This window comes from Ursus americanus, chromosome 4 (genome assembly GCF_024610735.1).
Source record: "Ursus americanus isolate L20-20 chromosome 4, mUrsAme1.1.p, whole genome shotgun sequence".
NCBI lineage: Eukaryota > Metazoa > Chordata > Mammalia > Carnivora > Ursidae > Ursus > Ursus americanus.
In genome coordinates this window covers 73,237,572-73,258,614 of record NC_142130.1, presented here as the reverse complement: position 1 = coordinate 73,258,614, position 21,043 = coordinate 73,237,572, and the positions used below count along the sequence as shown (strand labels likewise).

The 21,043-nt window shown below is 40.6% G+C and overlaps 1 pseudogene across 1 annotated transcript in view; it reads right to left on the bottom strand.

Annotated features, from left to right (window-relative positions):
• Positions 1 to 496: 496 nt before the first annotated feature.
• LOC148110271 (eukaryotic translation initiation factor 1 pseudogene) overlaps positions 497 to 21,043 on the bottom strand; it is a 128,046-nt pseudogene continuing 107,499 nt past the window's right edge. The window contains exon 4 of the transcript XR_015724244.1: positions 497 to 19,375. The product of XR_015724244.1 is annotated as a eukaryotic translation initiation factor 1 pseudogene (transcript). The remainder of the gene's footprint in view (positions 19,376 to 21,043) is intronic.

Below are 21,043 nucleotides of genomic sequence, written 5' to 3'. Positions count from 1 at the left end.
CCCTCCATTTTTTTTTAATAGTTATGACTTTTAGTACATATAAAAAAATAACCTGAAACCCATGATATCACAAGTATGGTTATGGTAATATGGACATCACGAATAGCAGATGCGTTAATGAGAAGATAAAGGGATTTTTCAAAATTCACAAGGTGGTGGATAAATGTGGTAAGCTGATTGTAACAATAGCTCCCATTGGCTCACAGTGTGACACTGTCACTCCTCCCCTCCATTTGCCCGCCTTTGAATCTGCAGGAGCCTTCTCACTTGCTGTGGCCTACAGAATGTGGCGGGAATGACAAGATGCTAATTCCAAGCCAAGGCTTCCGAAGACCTGCACATTTTGCTTCCTTGAAAACTTGCCAAGGAATTAGAAGAAGCAGAGGTTAGTTGGATGGATTATGAGAGACCAAATGAAATGAAGCTGCGCTGGGTCTTCCCAGCTGTGGATACGCTGGGTCAGCCAGATCCCAGGCATCGTCCCTGCACCGATCCCCTGCCAGCTGCAAATGCGGAAGTGAGCCCAGCCAAGATCAGCTGGGACTTGGTTCAAATCAACAAAACCATTCAGCTGACTCACAGACTTAGGAGTGAAAACACATATTTATTATCGTATGCTGCTGAGGTTGTCTCAAGTAGCAGTATTGTGACAATAGGTAATGAATACAGAGAACGACCAAAATTTGAGGAAACACTGATTTATGCAGTTTACCAGCTATTGTCTTTGATCTTTTAATATGTATTATGTAACATCGCATGCTTCCGAATCAATTCCAGAGCAGGTTATGGGAGAAAAAAAGATTAGACTTCAGGGTCTATTTCTTCAACTTTTCTTCCCTATGGAATTCTCTTCCAAAAAGCTTTCCTTACAATTACCGCAGAATTTTAAACCAGTGGCGAGGTAGGGACAGATAATGAGTGAAGAATAAACAAGAGCATCAAAAGGAGGGAGGCAATCCAGTCAAAATCACTTTAATAAATGTTCATCAATCTCTTCCATTGCTTAAAAGTTTGAACTCCAACTCCAATGATTGGCCAGTGACCCTTCTGTTTCTAAAGGAGACCTGAACTATTATTTTTCTCTTTATCTAGAACAATTTTCTTGGAAGCCCCACATTTTTTGTTCAGAGTGCTGTCAAAAAGGAGGATGATTGAGTTTGGAGCCAGAGAGACCTGATTTGGGTCCTGGCTTCCCTGTTGCTTCTGTGAGTTGGGGAAGTTGCTTTATCTGTGAGCCTCAGTTTCCTCCTCTATCAAATCAGGATCATATGATTTTTTATAAGAGACCTAACTATCCATGAAGTTCATGGTACGAATACTTATATGAAAGATGGTAGTTCCTTCCTCCAAGGTAGCGTGTTGTTTCTTAGACACCGAGTACCTACAGGGACTCACTCTTGACTGGGTAACATACTCCTCCAGCCACCCTAATCTCAGTCCATTTGGGCTGCTTTCACACAATTCCATAGACTAGGTAGCCGATACACAACAGAAATTTATTTCCCACAGTTCTGGAGGCTGGAAGTCTGAGATCGGGGTGCCAGCCCAATCAGGTTCTGGTGAGAACCCTTCTTTCTGGTTGTGCTCTGCCGTCCTCTGTGTCCTCAGATGGTGGTGAGTGGGCAAGAGAACTCTCTGGCTTCCCTTTTATAAGGCACCAATTTCTCATGAAGCCACTCATGAAGCCTCACCCACATGACCTAGTTACTTCTCAAAGGCACCCGGTTACATTGGAGGTCAGGATTTCCAATACAAATTTGAGAGAAGACAGAAACATTCAGTGCATAACATGTCTCAAAACACAATGATATTAAATGGATCTGAATTCTCTTCTTCCAAAATCACTTTTATGAGATTAGGGACAGGGCCTTGGCTTTGACTACAGCCACATCCCCATGTTACCCTGTCGAGTCAGGTTCACTTGCTCTGCAGTATCCAATATATCGAAGTGGTAAAATTGACCACACATTTTCCTAATATTTTCCTAGGTTTGGAGCTAGGTTAGACAAGATGGTAATCCCAAAATGATGATTCTTCTTTTAACTTTTAAGGAATTGCCCCTGTTCTTATCTTTTTATTTAACTGCAGATATGTCTTTCCAAAACCATCTTGGATTCCTATGAACTGAAGTTCTGTTAGATGCGTGGTGCATTTCAAGACTGCAAACATGAATATCCACATAAACTAGAACCTGAAGACTGACAGGCATCTTGAAAAGACACTTTGTACGTTGTTATCTGGTCAGCATTATTTAGAACCTCACAATTCAAAGATTTTGGATCACCGAAGTTCAACCTCCTTGTGTGAGTTAAGGTTCTCCAGAGAAACAGAACCAATAAACAGATTATAAAGAATCGGCTCATGCATTTATGGAGACGGAGAAGTCCAAAATCTGCAGAGCTCATGTCCCAGTTTGAAGATCATCAGGTAGAAAAAGCTGATGTGCCAGTTTGAAAGCTTGTAGCCAGGCGAATTCTCTCTTACTTGGGGAAGAGTCAGAGTTTTGTTTAATTCAGGCCTCCCTCCACAAGTCCCACCCACATTAGGAAGGACAATCTGCTTTACTCAGTCTGCCAATTTAAATGTTAATCTCATCCAAAAACACCCTCACAGAAACACCTTGTACAATGTTTGACCAAATATATGGGCACCCAGAGGCCCAGGCAAGCTGACACATAAAAATTAATCATCACAATTCTCATTCTTCAATGAAGATCTCAGGCCTAGTGAGGTGTAGAGATTTTCTCAAGATACAAGTCACGACATGTAAGACTAGAACCATCGATGTGCTGACAATGTTTGAAACCAGATCGCCAAAAGAGAAAGAAAAATATAGGGAAAAAAGCCTTGGTTTGTAGCATTTGCCAGTGTCCATGGTGGAAAGGAGTGTAGTGGTGGGAAGGAAGGGAAAAAGAATTTAAACAAACAAACAAACAAACAAACAAACAAGAGGGGTTTTGCAAGAATAAGATGGGTCATGGACTGAGGAATGTAATGAAAGCAACTTTGTGTTTCTAGAGGACAAAAAGAAGAAAAAAGATATATCTGAAGTCATTTACTCAGCTAGCGTCAAGTGATAAACTACATCACTTCAATGCTTTGAGGTCTTACCCTCAGACCAGGGACAGGAATTCACTATTAAAAGAATGGGGGTCAGTTCAACTTACAGAATTCATTAAAGCTTTATAATTAAACAACTCTTTATGAGAAATCAACCCAGTCCCTGTGGGTGTGTCTTAACATATCATCCCCCCACCACCGCCCCAATTCAGCCAGACAACATCTAGGTCTGTTCGTGGACCTTAATGGGGCCTTTGAAGTAGGCAAGTCTGTTCTCATGGCCTCTAATCTTACTATTAGGAAAACAGACATAAAATAAAGTTTGTTTTTAGTTATAAATTTGGGAAATTTATAACTGGGAAAAACAATTCTAATTTTAAATATCCTGCTTTACGGTGCCTTTGTGGAAACTCTAAATCATTAGCTTTCATGCTAAAGGTGAGAAGGACTGTTACAGGTTTTAGGAACCAGATTGATACTTGAGGCTTAAATGATTACATAGCCCAAGATTTAAGATACAAAATATATAGAAATCCACATCAAATAACGAATACCAGTATTTTCTTGAGTTATTCTTATTTCTAGACATTCTCCCAATGTACAAATGTTGCAACCTGGAAGTAATTCAGGAAAACATTTTTGAGTTCGAAGATCTAGTCTGATTTACAAAACGAACAGATAGCTATCTACCTGTGGACAGAATCGGTTCTGTGCGTTTGTATTCCAAGAAGCATCCTGGGATATAAACATGTCTTCTCCCAAAGTGGAGTATCATCTGCTTGCCTACATACCCTCAGAGATGGCAGTGAACTCGTACATCTGTGGATCTCAGAGTGTGGTCTATTGACCAGCAGCATCAGCAAGTTCTCGCTAGATCTGCAAATTCTTGGCCCCACCTGAGACCAGCTGAATCAGAAGCTTTGGGCTGGGGCCCAGAGTGCCTTCACAAGCCCTCCAGGTGATTCTGATGCATTTCCTTTGTAAGACCAACGCCCTCCAGAAACCAGTTTCTCATTCTCCTCTCCTAAGGCAAAACTCCGCAAAACAGAGTTTGGAAGGGAAAGAAGGTTGTATTTTCGCGAAGAGTTAGGTTGTACGTTTTCAACTTATCACTCATCACTTGCCCCTTCTCCCTCCCAACCAAACAAGTCTTAGCACCCCAGATTTGAAGGGTCATAGATTACTGCGATGTCGTACCTCCTGAAGGGCTTATCAGAGTCAGCAAGTCACTGTATTCACGGGTATGTTTTATTGCAGTGATAGGAAGCAAAGCACAATCAGCAAAGAGAAGGCATCTGGGACAAAGTCTGGAGGAAACCAGGTGCAAACTTCCAAAGGTCCTCTCCCAGGGGAGTCACGAGGGACGCACGTAAATGCCTGAGGCAACCAACTGGGACAACACATGTGAAATCTTGCCAAGCAGGGAAGCTCATTAGAGACCCCTTGCTCAGGGTGTTTAATGGGAGCTGATGATGTAAGCACCTTCTCCCCAGTGTCTCCTAAAATTCCAGACTCCCAGAAGGAGAGCAGGTGTTCATCGTAAGCCAGACTATTCGCATCAGCGTTAGGCAGAGTGAGCCACTCTTAACCAGGTCTGAGAATCTGAGAATGGTGGGACCCTTCAAAATTCAGTTTCCAGATGCCAGGCAAGGACCAACTATGTAAGCACTTTTCAAAGGATAGCAGTCAGGCCTGTTATGTCAGCTGTTTTCTGTACAACTCTTTTCTGTTTCCTTTTCTGTAAAATGACATAGGATTAAATGAGATAATGTATATAAAGTGTGCAGAGGGATCATTCTGGCTGGCTCAGAATGATCCCTTACTAAATGCTAGCTAGAGTTAGTATAATTTGTGTTGAAGAACACAGCCAGCCAGCCACCAGAACCAGATGTTGGCTGTCAAGGGCGGGTCATAGTTCATCTTTTTTCTCTTCCCAGTGTTCACTATATTGTCCAGCACACAGTAGATGCTCCTTAATTATTGGATGATGTGGTAGTGTTTTCTACCCTCCAAACTAATCTGTTTTTTACTTTTCAAGTCCTCCCATGTGACCTTTCTTGTAACTGGTTTAGTCTTGAGTCAGTCTCTAGAATGTTCCACTATATAGAAGATGTACTTTGTATGGTCACCAACGACAGACTTGTCTCCGAAGTTATACGGAAAAATAGATATAATTCTTATCTTCAACCTTCTAGCTCCTGCTACAGTTGATGACTAAACCCTGTCTGAGCTCAGGTTCTAGGACGGGATATTGTTTGTCTCTCTGGAACTGAGATAATCACCATCATTTTAAAAAAAGCCTCCATATTTCTATTCATCAGACCTTCATTTATAGGTGTTCAGAGTCAGAATCTTGGAGTTGTTTCAAATTCTTCTTGACTTCATGAACTCATCAGCCTGGCTTACTACTTATTGTGTGGAGCCCTCTCAAAATTTTCAGCAGTGTCGCTGACCGTTATACTGTGAAAGTTCTTCTGAGCGAACCCCTCCCGCTGGCTGCCAGCATATTGATATTTGAGCGTGACTTGCATACCTCATCTTACATAAGGGTGTGTATTCACTACAAAATCCCTTAGCCGTTACTAAAAATATCTATTGAGACTCTAAACTGTACATTAAATAAAACATCTCTTTGGCCTATCCCTAATATCTCTATCAAACTTCTAAATTTCTTTTTTTTTTTTAAGATTTGAGAGAGAGTACGCGCGAGTGGGGGGAGGGGCAGAGGCTGAGAATCACAAACAGACTCCCGGCTGAGCACGGAGCCTGATGTGAGGCTCGATCCCGCGACCCGTGAGATCATGACCTGAGCTGAAACTGAGTCAGACCCTTAACAGCATGAGCCACCCAGGCTCCCCTATCAATTCCCCACCCCCCAAAATTCCCTACCTCCAGCCAAGAAGAGCTCCTCGCGCCATCTGTGAACAAGCTATTCTCTCAATCGGTCTGAGGCCGATGGTTTCTGCACTACCTCCACTCACTTTCCATCTTCTTTAACATTAGGTTTGCAAAGAGGGACAGTGTCCTCTTGTCTAGTCTCTTTAGGCATAGCAGTGCGGCCGCGCCAGAGAAAAAGCCACGCTGCCAGTTAGGAGACGGGTGTTACCCACACGTCACGATTAGGGAGGAGGAGCCGTGGAGCGTGGACCAGCCCCTGCAGCGCTTTGCTTAAGCACCCACCGGGGCTCAAGGTGCAGGCCAGCCGCGAGAGGCCAGGGCCGCGGAGCAAGTGGCCACAGCTGCCCCGGCCGCGGGCTTCCGAGACCCACGTTCAGCCTGAGCTGCGGGGCTACAAAAAGCATGTTGATCTTTTTCTCCACTGTCCTCCCAACAGCTCAGGAACGCATCTGGGCAACATTAACATATTAAGTAGGAGGAGGACTGACAGGTCCTTGAAAGACCAACCCACTCCTTGCAGAGGCAAAGACCACGACGCTCAGGGAGATCCAGGGATGGCAGCACTCCCATTTGCCCAATTGGCTATTTAGTGAGAACTTTAAAAACACGTATTTTACTCAAGCGATGTCGCTTTCCTCAGCCAGATATGTTCACGACAATGATACAAATGTCAGACAGGCAGCAGATGCGCCAGCGTCCACCGCAGTCTGGGTGGGCGGCGCGTCCGCTGCGGAGCTGCAGCGAGAACTTGAACCTCTTTAGATCAAGGCCAAGGCATACGCGCTACGGTGCCTCCCCATGCGCCACTGCTGCGCTGGGTTTTTTGTTCGTTTTTGTTTTTTAATAGCCCATTTCTGCATGTTTCTTAATCTTCAAACTGAATATACGTTACTTGAAAGAAGGAATCATTTCCCTTTTCTTTGCCTCTCCGAGAGTGGCATCGCGTCGAGACCCGCAGTAAGCGTGTCTTGAGTACATTCCGCCTGCAAGGTATGACGCCTCCGCGGTGCTTCCTCAGCGGCCCGGCGGTTCCGCGCTCCGCGTCTGTTCCCCTCCTGCCTTGCATGCTTCTCATTCTTGTTCACAGCGTACCTTTCATGAACTGCGGGAGCGCTCACAGGCAAAATGCTCTTAAGGTTCAGCCGATGGCTCACTTTTGCTTCTCCTCATTGCTTCGTCCCTCGTAAGCCGAACATCCTCCGTGTCCCTCCGTGTCCAATCATTAGTGGAATGCTGTGGATTCTTCCCTCAACTTGTGTTTCTCATTCGCTCCTTTATTTCCTTTTCCACTACCGTCTCGTATGAAGCTCGTTCCTTCTTTCCCCCCAGAAACATTCATTCACGGCTGCACTGGTATAAAGCAAAGTAGATTAGAGAGAGAAGCCAAAAACCCGCGTCAACCTGGTTGTGCCACTGCCCATCATAGGACTGTTAGCCAGTCACTGACCTGGAGCTTCCTTACTTTTTAAATGATTTAAATGAAGTAACTCTATGGTCTGCTCCAGACCTTTCCACCCACCCGCTGACCTCCGTCTGAAACACATGGCTCCACCCCACTCTGCTGACTGCTTTTGCCTACTCGCACCTGAGCCCGGTTTCTTCCTCCAGACAGACTCCCGCGGCCTCTCAGTGTGTCATTGGTGTGTTGTGACACCTTGCGCTTACTTCAACTATACTCTCCACTAATTCACCAGGCATTAACCCAGTGTTTACCACCTTTGAAGCACTTGCTGGCCTCCTGAGACACTGGTGAATAAGGAGACAATGTTACATGCCTATTCCTCACTGCAAATATTGCAATGTATCCGTGTTTCTGTTTTCTCTAGTGCACAATAATTACTTCGAAGGCAAGAATATGCTATCTTGACCATACATACAGCACCTCACCAGAACTCAATAATTATTTGCTAAATGAGTAAGCAAATGTTCCTCCCACTCGTGATTTTCAACATATCTGAATCCAAAATCTCTGGGTTTTTTTTGTTTTGTTTTAAAAGATTTTATTTATTTATTTGACAGAGAGAGAGACAGCCAGCGAGAGAGGGAACACAAGCAGGGGGAGTGGGAGAGGGAGAAGCAGGCTCCCAGCGGAGGAGCTTAACGACTGAGCCACCCAGGAGCCCCCAAAAGCTCTGGGTTTTGCCCTTCATTATGGATAGATGTCTAGCACTAGTGGTTTAAATAAACCAAGAATAAAAAAATAAAAAATAAAAAGCGTGAACAAACATACAAACAAAACAAAGCCAACGAATAATGAAAACTGAAGTGTGCACATTAGTCTACATGTAGGAAACATTTCAAGAGGCTGCGTTCAACGGTAGCATCTATGCTCCAACAAGCGGCTGGTTTTGCTCAGTGCATACATCGATCACCAAGTCCAGCATTGCATTCACGCAAGCGATTTCAAAAATAATTTTGAAACATACATGCTAACAAAAATTGTGTTGAGCCCAAATGTTTACAAAATTCAAAGAGAAATTCACAATTGCATAGCTGTGCTCATTTTCTTTTATTCATGTTTTTAAATTAAAGGCCTCTAACACCAACATTCATATTATGACGCACAAAGGGTCAGTTTATTCACTTTGAGATGGCTCAGGCCCAGGATAAGTAATAAAATCATAAAAATGTTTACTACTAAACATTTCCCTTCAATCTCAACATGTCATTTCATATTTAAATAATTGCGCTAAATGGTCTTTTGCAGCCATGAAATATTTGCAATGTGTTTCCCTCGATGGCCACTGGATGGCAGTGGTTTATCATAATTTCAGTGGTATTTGGTCTGGTTTGGTTCTTTTGTGTTTGTTTTTCCTAGGTGCAGAACAAGTAGTTTTTTGAAGAGCAAGAAGTTAAAGGGACTTTTTAGAGTAAAGATCAACAACGAAATATTTTTTTAAAGGTATAAATTGAATATAATTAAATCCTTCCTAATTGAAATAAAAGAAGTTTTACCATATATTTTCTTCCTCGGTCCTAGATTTCTTCATAGTGGCCAAGAATACAAGTTTTATAATTAGACAGATAGAAATTGATGTTCTTCTTCAGAAACAACCAACAATTTTATTTTAGGCAAATTGCTATATCTCCTTAAACCTTTGTTTTCAAATCCATAAACACCTATTAAACACCTGCCCCTATTAGGTATTCAATAAGAGGATGTTTGTAAAGGGCTTAGGCCACAGAGTTCTTAGTAAATGCTAGCTTTAATAATAAAATATTGTATTATTAGATTCAGAATCTTGGCAGGTGGGAAAGAGCTAAAGTAAAAAGCCTTCACCTTGAGCTTAAAGAGGGAGAGAGAAAGACAAGTTCAAAGGACAGAGAAAAGGAAAATACCAGGCAGGTTTTTGTGAGAGGAACAGTGATATACAGTGAAAGAACATCATTTTCAGAGCCAAAAAGACCAGAGTTGGAATAGTGATTCTGCTGTTTAGACCATGCATTCATTACTTAGCATTACTTAGTCTCATTTTCTTTATTTGTAAATCAGAACTCATAACACTTTTAAGGCTAATATGAGATAAAACAAGCTAATGTACATAAAGTGCTTGACGAATAGTAGTTATTAAAGGTTGCTATTTTTCTTCTTTGCAGACTTTTATAAAATCCTACAAAGAAACTGCATATTAAATTTTGATTTATTTTCCCAGGGCTTGAGATCTCTGAGAAGTCTATAGAACATACAGGTCTGGCAAACCCCTGTATGCTTCCTTGTGGAAAGGTTACTGTTGCAGGTTTTCATAACTCAAAACTTTTATCCAAATCTATAAGTTATCTTCAATGTTTCACAGCTCTCTTGAAACATCCTTCCATAAGATGTTCATGGGTGTGACATGACATGATAAGACCAGGCAGTCTAAGGAATTAGAAAAGATCTTGAGGGTTAATCTATTAAATGGAAATATGGGGTCTCCTGGGTGACTCAGTCAGTTAAGCGTCTGCCTTTGGCTCAGGTCGTGATCTCAGGATTCTGGGATTGAGCCCACCCTTGGGCTCCCTGCTCAGTAGGGAGTCTGCTTCTCCCTCTCCCTCTGTCCCTTTCCCCCCTGCTTGTGCTCTCTCTCACAATCTCTCTCTCTCAAGTAAATTAATAAATCTTAAAAAAAAATGGAAATGCTACACGTTCACTACATGAACTATGGTTAAGAAGACTATAAGAAATAAACTCTTCCAAGGTGATGTGTAAGGATTTCTTCATGGGGGTCAAGAGAATTATGGACTAAAGTACGTCAAACAAGGAACAAATTGTATCCAGACTAGTTGGTCAATGTTGACTATAACAAGTGATACAAGTCATGGCAATGAATACTAATAGTGGTGACGTGAAGAAACTTCTGTGCCTACTCTCCAGCACACGAGGAGAACTTTCGGGGATTAGAATTTGTGTTCAATAGGAAAATAGGATAGCCTACTGTTTCCATTTCCAGAAGAGGATCTGTGTCCAAGAAAAGGTCAACCACGGGGTATTTGTTTTCCCAACAGTAGGAGCTACCTCCCATCCGCCACCTCTCTCTTCATTTTCAAAGAGACGGTGTATTTCAAAATGTTGGAAAAACCTACCCATCATAGTGTCAAACCCATTCTTTTACCAACGATGAGACAGGGGCCTTTAAAGGTTGGAGGAGTCATTCCTGGTTGCTGCACAGGCTGTGGGAAGAAAAACTTGCCCAATTCCTGATCCAATATTTCTTCGATTTTTGCACTCTGCCTCAAGAAAAACCCACAATTAGACTTCAGGTGATTTATTTATTTATCTTTAACTAATTCTGATGCCTTCCCTTACAGAGCAGCCCAAGCAGTTGCAGAGGGCAAAAGCAAGCAGACCATAACATGGAAGTCCCACTTGATGAATCCAAATTAAAAGGATGATTTCATTGGACAGTGTGAGAGATCCAAAGGGATTCCCAGTCTTTTCATTTCCTACTTATTCAGGGAACAAGGGTGCACACCACCCAAAATACCTTTAAAAGGCTATTTCAGTGGCTCCTGATTCTGAAAAGTAACCTGAGGGAATAAAGGAGTAACAGCCTGATTTGGGGGATAAACCGTGTGGAAAGCCAAACACTTAAATGAATTAGTTGTCCTTTCAATCTTGCCTTTCATTCCCAGGGTGGTAGAAAGATGTTCAGATGTCTCCATTATCTTGCTCACTCCCGCTGGCCAAAAAGGCTGGGGTTTCTCATTAATTTAATGGGAAGCTGCTAAGTCCTTACCATTCTCCCCATGAAATGCACCATGATCAGCACTATGTCATTCCCGATTTATTATCACCTGCTAGCTAGAGTGCTGCTGTACTTGGAACATCTTAAGGAATCCACTCTCTTTTGGTAGGCTTTGAGTATAGGAATCTCAATATAGAAACAGCACATTTTAAATGCCAAATCATAAACAAAAACATATTACTGAGGGCTTTTTAAAAATAATGGCATTCCTTAAAAAGGGGGGATTTTTGGGAACATAATCCAAATGACATTAGAGTGTAGTTGAGAGACTACAATTTCTTTTTTTAAGGTTGTGGGCACTGTCCCTACTTTGCATTTTACTGATTAAATGCTAATTTAAAGAAACTCAGAAAATACACCTACTCGCATAGAAATTCGATTATAAATCAAACTATGGAACTGGATGGTTACCTTTCTCATTTATAGATGAGGAATGCGAGACTAAGAATGTGGGCAATTGGGCACAGTTTACACAACCAGTTAGAGTCTGAGGTGGAAGGAACCCAGATCATATAATTCGTCAGCTGGTACAGAGCTTTTCACCGTACCAAGCTGTTCTTGGTTGGACTTGCTTCAGGATGGGTCACCCGGGGCATGGAAGGAATAAGGCAAATTGCTTTCATCCTTTGGAATTCTTACTGGGGATGGGAGTGGGTGAGGAGATGGGGAGATGGGGGGAAAGATACCTAGTTTGACCGTGTTTTATAGAGAGGATGTCATTCGAACCAGCCATGGGTTGGATCAACATGGACGTAGGTCTGGATGATGGAGAGATCATGAACTCTGAGGAGGCTTCCACTATGCGCTTCTAGATTTGTTTGGCTGGTGGTGGGTGGGGGTGGTCAGTTGGTCTCTTAACTTTGAGTTTCCTCAACTACAAATAGGAGTAAAGACATAAGCCTCAGAAGGATTATTTAAAAGTTACATTGGGTATAATATGTAAAGCATCTAGCAGAATGATTCACTTCTATCTAGTGTTTAATAAGCACTAAAACTAACTTACCAGCCTTCTAGCCTTAGAACCATTTAAACTAGATCTGAGATGAAAGTCAGGCCTGGGGTAAGGAAGGAAGAAGTGAGGGAGGCTCGGGGTCTAGTACATTCTACAATTTGAAAGATGAACTACCAAACTTTAAAAGTATTGGGAGCATGTCAGAGTCCTCATTTTGTTGGTCCAGGAAATACAATGCCTTTTAATAAGCTAACAGATCATAAGGGCCATGTGTTCCAAACACTGTCTCTCACTTTGGAACATCTCCATCTTAGCAGTTGCTAGAATATAATAGGAACAACTGCAGGAGGCATCAAAGAAAGCCTCCAAGAAGCAATGTGTCTTAATGGAGAATGCTTTTTTGACAAAAGTCCTGTCGTTCTCTTTTCCTTTTGTGCTGTGGTTGGAGGCAAGCTGATATTCATTTGTCCTATGATCGCATTTTCTGCATATTATTGACCCGAGGCAAATAGCATTCAGAGGAGAGAGTGTATTTTTAAGCCCTTGTCCTTTCGCGTACATAGAAAAACCCTCCAATGAGCAATTTTGAGATCTGTCTGTTTTTCTGCCCATAGTTTTGCCATGTGGATGGGACACTGAGAGACCAGGTGCCCATTGGTCTTAAGAGAATATATTCTCCATTAAGTGTAGGCAATCTTGCTTGCTTACTATTCCAGAAGCTCTTGGAAAATATCACTGAGTAAGACACAGTTGTCCTCAGGGAGCTCACACTTGGTGCTTGTTTATTAAGCTCCTGCAACAATTTACAGAGCTGACTCTTTAGTCAAGAAAATGAATCTACAAACCAGTGTTTGTAGAGAAGTAGGTTTCCTGCTTTTAAAGAATGAGTCCATATACACATGCTTGCTGGGATGTACTACACGGAAGCTTATTGGAAGAGAAAGAAGTAATGGAACTCTGTGTGTGTGTGTGGAAGTTTGATTATACACTCCGCCCTTGCCAGGACTTATTTTTAGCTTCAGAATCTCTGGATTGCCTTCCCCTCCCCCCTCTTTGATCATTCATCCCCTTCACTCAAAGTTTAGATGGGTAGGCTATTTAGAAGTTTGAACAGAATGGTTTTGATAGAGTTCAGGACACACTGCCCCCAAATACGGCACCTTGGCACAGTGAATATTTTGAGTTTAATGAATTTGAGAAAAATGGCAGGAAGGTCACGGTGACCTCCCACAACCTTGCCCTTCTCCCCTGACACAGGTCATAAACTTCATTTGAGAAGTGCCCTATCTACACCTGGAAGAAAGGAGCATCCTATACATATCTTTCATTATATTTCTATGTATGGCTCCTCTTTATAGCATTCTAAATAGGAGAAGAATGGTCTAGTTCTTAGAAGTTTAAAAGGAATCGTTTGTTACAATAATTACCAGGGAATGAATAGACAGACAATTTAATGGAACAGCATAGAAAGTGCAGAATCTGCATTTTTTGATAATGAGACTTAAATAAAAATTTCAATGTCTTTGTTATTTATTTATTGAGCTTTTCTACCCCATTTCAATCAATTTTCCATAATGCCTATTTTCTTAGCAAAAAGTTTTTTCATTCACGTGTTTAATGTTTTTAACATAGAGTTATACATTCTTTCACAATGCGATTTATGGTGGGTGCTTCTCAACTGGGGGTGATCTGCTTCTGCTGGGGACATGTGGTAATGTATGGAGACATTTTTGAATGTCATAGCCGGGGGTGGTCATGCTACTGGCTTCTAGGTGGTAGACTCCAGAGAAGCTGCTGAGCAGTGCAGAAGATAGCCGCCTGTACAACCAGGAATTGCCTGGCCCAAATGTAAATAGTGCCGAAGTTGAGAAAAACTGATCTGTAATATCTCCTTTCTCCCTTGGTGTATTTAAATTTAGGTGTTGCCTCTTTTTCCTTTTTTTTTGGTCTCATTTAACGTTTCCAGAACTTTGTTTATCTTTTTGTTTTTTTTTCAAAGAACTAGTGTTTTATTTATCAATTTTGTGCAAATTTTGTGCAAACTAATGCAAATTTATCAATTTTGCCTCTTCCCATTTTGCAATTAACTAAATTATGGTTTTTAATCTCTATTAATTCCCCTTTTTTGCTTCTAATTCTTAGTTTCATTTTGTTGTTATTTTTATAGCTTCTTGAGTGGTCTTTTCTTGTGAAACATAAAATGCTCTGCATTTTCCCGAGTACCCTTCTGACCTAATCCAATAAGATTTTAAAAATATTTTATTGAAGGATAATTAATGTAGATAAAGAAAAATGTACATGCTGTAGCCATAAAGCTCAATGATTTCTTTTTTAAAAAAATTTAAAAAAAGATTTTATTTATTTATTTGAGAGAAAGAGAGAGCACGAGCGACAGTAGTGGTGGGGCAGGCAGAGGGAGAAGCAGACTCCTGGCGAGCAAGGAGCTCGATGTGGGACTCGATCCCAGCACCCTGGAGATCATGACCTGAGCCAGAGGCAGGCACCTAACCGACTGAGCCACCTAGGCACCCCGAAGCTCAATGACTTCTTACAGACTGAACACACTCATAACCAGCTGCAACTGAACAAACCTGCACCTAGAACAAGAACTCGAATATACCCAGCTTCCTGGAACTCTCCCTCTAGTTACAGCCCTCTCGGGAGTAGCTACTATCTCAACTTTTAACAGCATGGATCAACTTTTCCTTTCCTGTGCTTTATATAAATAGAAACACAGTTTGTGGTCTTTTTATGTAATATCTTTGGCTCCACATTATTTATGAGCTTTAGCTGTATTATTATGTGTAGTTATAATTTATTCACTCTCATCGCTGTACAATATTCCATTCTGTGAATACATCCCAATGTACTCACTATTCTACCGTCTATGGACATTTGGATCATTTCTTTCTATTGAGTTGCTTAAATAGTGCTGTTCTGAATATTCTGGTAGATGCCTTTTGGTGAACATACAGATACGTTTTCCTTGGAAATTACCTGGAATATACGTATGCAGCATTGGATATTACCAACCAGTTCACCAAACTTGTTGTGCCAGTTTCACCCCCACCAGTAATGGTTGGGATAAAAGCACTCTACATCCTGGCCAAAATTTGGTATTGATTGTCCTTTTTAATTTTAGCCATTTTGGTGAGTGTGCCATGGTCTCATATAGTGGCTTTAATTTATGTTTTTCTGATGATTAGCAAAGTTATTGTGTTTCATAGTTTACTGGTCATTTAGGTATCTTTTTTTGGTGAAGTGACTGTTAAGTCTTACTGAGTTTTAAAAGTTATTTTCTCTGGATATGAAATCTTTGTTACATACGCATATCATATCTTGTGCAGGTTTTTGTTCACTGTCTCCATTGTATCTTTTTGATGAACATAGTTTTGTAGTCTTAATATCATCCAATGCATTGCATTTTTTTCTTTTGAAGAGGTGTTTTTATTTCTTATTAAAACATCTTGCTTAGTCTGATGTCACAAAGATGTTCTTCACTGTTGTATTCTAAATATTTTGTTCTTTTACCATGGTCACTTAGTTTTGATGTACAGACATATCATGGGTCATAGTCTAGAGAATTTAAAAGTGCACTTTGATTTCTTCTTTTATTCAGGAGTTATTTAGGAGCAGGTTTTAACATTTCCTTGTAGTCTGACTTTTTTGTCTGTTTACCGTTTACTACTAGAGTTTTATTGTGCTTAGATATGTGGTTCATACAATTTCTACCTTCAATAACTTATTGAGTTTTTTGTGACACATTGCATTGTTATTTTTTGTAAACATCCCTTAAGATATCTTTGGAAAGAAAGAACATTCTCTATTAGTGAAGTTCAAATTTCCATATCTACCATCTTTAATTGCTGTTGTTATAGCAGCTATATTCGTATTTCATATGTATAAATATATTGAATCATCACAACAATTATATTCTTCACTTTCTAATAAGGAAACTGAGGCAGGAAGTTTGCAAGTATTTTGCCCCAAATCCAGCTCGTAAAGTGGGGGAAACACAGTTAGAATCCATGTTGGATAGCTCTGTAGGCAGTGTCCTTAAACAGTTTGTCTTACATGTTTCTATATTGCTATAATTTGCAATTTGCTATCCAATAAATTAATGTATTAATACAACATTCAATTGTTTTTTATACTTAACTTTTGTCTTGAATGACCAAAGACTGAGAAACCTTTTAGGGCTTCTTTCCATGATCATAATTTATCAATTTTTTCATTGTTCCTCTAGATTTTGCTGTTTTTTTGAAGGGTTATGATATAGAGCACATAAATTTTATACCTTTTACAAATTCATTATGGATTTTACCTTTATGTATTGACTGGATTACTAAGTGTAAGACACTTTTGCTTGGCACATGCTAACCTCTCTAAAAGCACTCCTCTTTTTATATTCTGTCTTCTCCCTTCTTAGGTTTCTTTCTCTTTCTCAGGGTAGTGAGTTCAAGCCCTGGGTCCCTGAGATCAAGACCTGAGCTGAGATCAAAAGTTGGATGCTTAACTGACTGAGCCACCCAGGCGCCCCTCCCTTCTTAGGTTTCTGATCTTGACTTTCAGCTCCATCAGCTGTTACTTCCTTTTTGTAATTTCTCTGGCAATCTGCATAGGTATTACGCTTCTTCTTTTCTTTTCTCTTCTCCATGCATCAACTTGATTGAATATGGGACGCTTGGATAAGAGAATGGGTTTCTTAAACTCTGAGGACCTTGTTCCATGATCTTCGGCCATTTAGTATTACAGGAAAAGTTTGGTGCCAACTTGAAAGTTTACCTTTTTCTTTTGCAAATCATTTATCTTTGCCCCACTGTGTTGATGCTTGTAAAATTTTTTCTTTAGCCTCGAAATTTAAATATTTCATCGAGCTGTATCAAATTTAAGTCTGTTTTAATGAATACGCCCATTCTCTTTGGAGTCACATGACTTTCTTCAGCATAGATGCATTTTATTTTCTATTTTTTTTCTTCTTCTTATCTACATTTTTGGACCAATAACATTATATTAGTTTCCAGTGGACAACATCATGATTTGATACACACATACAGCTTAGAATGATCACCACACTAATCCTTTTTAACATCCATCACCACACATGGTTACAAGTTTGTTTTCTTGTGATGAGACCTTGTAAGATCTACTCTTAACTTACAAATAAACAATACGGTATTAGTAACTATAGTCACCCTGCTGCACATTTCATCTCGATGACTTATTTATTTTACAACCGGAGGTTTGCACCTTTTGGCCACCCTTGCCCATTCTTTGTCTTCGTTTTTTTACATTTGCTGCTCCGTCTGTTCAATTCTTTCCTTTTAGACTTCTCATAAAACTTATTTTAGCTTTCCTGGATCTGTCTTCTAAAGGCTTAAACTTTTCTGGCAACATTTTCTAGTTTTCCTAGAAGTTCTGGAAGAATTTCTCTAGCTTATGTTCCTCATCCCTTGATTCATAGTCTACAGAATCTCGTCTTGTGTTCACGAATTCCACAGTATGAGAAAACTTAATGGTCATACTTTTCGTCTTAAAGCAACTTTTCCTGCTCCCAGGTTATATCTTTATTTGTAACCCATGCTTTTTACTAAGTAGATAAAATGTCTTCTTGAATCTTTTAGAAAATACACATTAGAGATTTTCTATAGTTTTTCCTAACTTTCACTAATAAAGCCATTTTAAAAGGGCATATTTTTTTCTGCCTACTGGGTATGATTGCCTTCTTTTAAACTACTTAATCTTTATATTATAATTTTCTCCTTGTTTATTCTTAGGAATATGCATGCCTGGGTAGGATAAGGAATGAGGGAGTGACAGATAAGTAAGAAGGTGGAGGAGATTATAGGCTTGTCCATATTTGGAGATTTGTGTGATTTCTTTCAAAGACTGTGTTGGTCTAAATCAAGAAGAAAGTGGAAACAAGGAGAAGAGAGAGGGAGGAAGGGCAGGGAAGAGAGAGAAAAAGGAAGAAAAATAGGAAGGAAGAAAGGAAGGAAGGAAGGAAGGAAGGAAGGAAGGAAGGAAGGAAGGAAGGAAGGAGAAAGAAAAGAAGGTAGGGTTAGCTCTACTGCAGTTTTATATTGACAAAGGACAGGCAATTCCCTGTGCAGCGTAGGGTGTGAATGAAAGCCAGGGCCAGCCACCCATCAGGGAGTTTTGCCCCTATGCCAAAGAGAGTCTGTTCCCCCTTTGTTTGCTGGGATAATGTCTCTGTTCGCTAACTGGCACAGCCTGTCTCTTTAGAGGCCAGCTGTGGCCCTGCCCCTCTTCTCTAGTTCAAGGGTGAGATGGGAGCCAACTATGCAGGGTAATCTCATCCTTGTTAGCTCTAGATTTGCAACCTCCTTCCCAAAACCACCACTGTCCTAATGCCCATTTTTACTCCAGGCCCTGTGCCACTCTGTGCTTAGGGTTGGTTTGTGATTTGTGAGTTGGCCAGCCATTATCCCAGTCCAGTCTTGGTTTTCTTTTCTTTTCTCTTTTCAGTTATTGCACAAAGGAGTTACACTAGTCCAAGCTAGAAGCAGACCCCAAACAGATGCATTATATAAGCTGTGAGGTTTTATAACTTGTGACAAGGGACAGAAGGAAAATTCTACTCACTGCAAGGAAATCCTCACTTTAGTTTCAGTGAACCCCAAACACTTAAAACCCATGAACTTTCAGCTGGTCCTCCTTAGCCAGTCCAGTCTCTACCAGGAACTGGCATAATGTTGCTGCACTGGTCACCCCGTAGCGGACTTACTTCTCCATATTCTGGGTGCTCAATTACAGGACCATTGCAGGCAAATTTCTTCTTAAACGCCTTCACTAGTTTCTTTTTATTGTAATCATCAGCGATCCCTTCGATGGTAGTAAGGGTCTTCCTGCTGTTTCTCTACTGAATTCTTACATGGACATAATCCTCAGTGCCAGCAGGAAGGAGATCATCACCCTTACTCGCATCAGCAAAGGGGTGCAAGAGTAGAGGTTCTGGATAGGGCACATGCTGGAAGGCAGCAGCAGGGGAAGGGGTGAGGGTGACGAGCAGGAACTGAGCATCCGAAGGGAGGGGGCTCCAGAGGGGGAGGCTGCTGAGTCCTGAGGCTGCTCATTGACTGGGACGTCTCCCAATCCAGTCTTGCTTGCAATATATTCTGCAGAAATGCCTTGACTTTTCCCCCAATAGTTTGATTTCCTTTTCTGATATTCAGAGCTGATACAAATTTTCCAGGATTTTCAAATTCCTCTGGTCATCCTATTGGGAATTTGGGAGAATGAGAAGTTAAATGCAAAGATTCAGACCAGAAGTCTTGCTTGTTAATTTTAAGTAGTGAGAATAGCTTATTATCAAGATTACACTGCAACTAACACTCTATCAAATCAATGAGATGTACTGATACAGCTCCTAATTTTTGTGTTCCCAAACTCTGGTTTATAGTCTAGCTACATTGGAAATACCTGGGGATTGCTTTACAAATGCCGATCCTCAGTTTTACCTCAGAAATTCTGATTTGGAAGGTATGGTGTGGACCTGGGAATATGCATTTAAACCTCTTTCCAAGCAATTTTTACGAACAGTCATGTTTAGGAGTCATTGCCTTAGTCTAGAACAGTCAGACCCTTTGCAATTATGATGTCTTATTTTCTATTTCTGATTTTAGGACTCCTCCCATTCCAACTACTAAGGATAACAATACATTTTAGTCTTTTTTTTTTATGAGAGCATATTTAAACTAATTTTTCTTTTATAATTTCATGACAGTTGTTAAGATAACTGGATACCCCCTAAAGTGTGGCAACAAAAAATTATTGCTCTAACTGTAGGGTGGTTATAGCTACATCTGAATAGGGCACTATTAGAAAATGAGATACTAATCCCCTACAAATTCTTTGCTGCATTGTTCAGATCTGGAGAAGTAATTTCATCATGTGTTGGTGATTATTTGGGAAAATCCTATTGTGTCTTTTTAAGATGCTAGTTGGAATTGATGGGGGGAAAATGAAGAGAAACAGCTGGAGGCTTTGCAAGTGCGTTCATAAGCCGGATGTTCCGTGCCAGGAGAGAATGCATTTTATGGAAATTTTAAAATAAAAACATTCCACTTCATGAATACATTTTTTAGCACTATTATTCAGAAATTCTCATACTTGCTTTATTCTCTAGGGTAAAAAGCACAGATATGCCTGTTACTGAAGATTTAGTTGGCACATTTGGGGTTTATCTGGAGGGGGAGGGCTTGGCTATTGAGATTAAGTCATAATTCAAACCCTCCGATATTGATCGGAAGTGCTCTTGCTTAGATTGGCACCTGCAAGTACAAGAAAACGAAAGTCACTAAAAAACTTTTTTAACTTAAGAACTCTGCCCCCCAGCCTTCAAGCATCTGGTTGCCCTTCTCTTGCCTGCCAAAGCTAACAGCCAGAGTCCCTTAAGAAGAGGGATTAGATGTAAAATCCTGATAAATCCCATTCAGTTTGAGCTGTGTAGCAATAACAGAAGGACGTTTGTTGTCCATCTGTCTTTGGATGATATGGGGGAGCTTTGGCGTTGGCACTGCAATGAAATAGAGGGTTGTGAGTCTCTCTTGCAGTGTATTTTGATTCTGGCTGCAATCAGATGACACAGATATATACCACTCTGTACTCCGAAATCACCAAAATAAAATTGCTTAAGGCTTCCATATAATTCTGGGCTAACTAAACAATAACACCCACATCTAAACAGTCTGTGTGATTACGCAGACAAACTGTGGGTTTTCTGTTAGGTTTACCACCCCCCTAGGAACTTTAAATCTCGCCGTAGCCGGTCTCTAATTTCTTCTGCTTCTTATTTGTTTATAAGTGCAACTTGGGATTCAAAGCAGAAAAGCATTTGCAAGGCTTTGGGGGTTAGAACTCTACCTTAGAGGACAAAACAAATTAA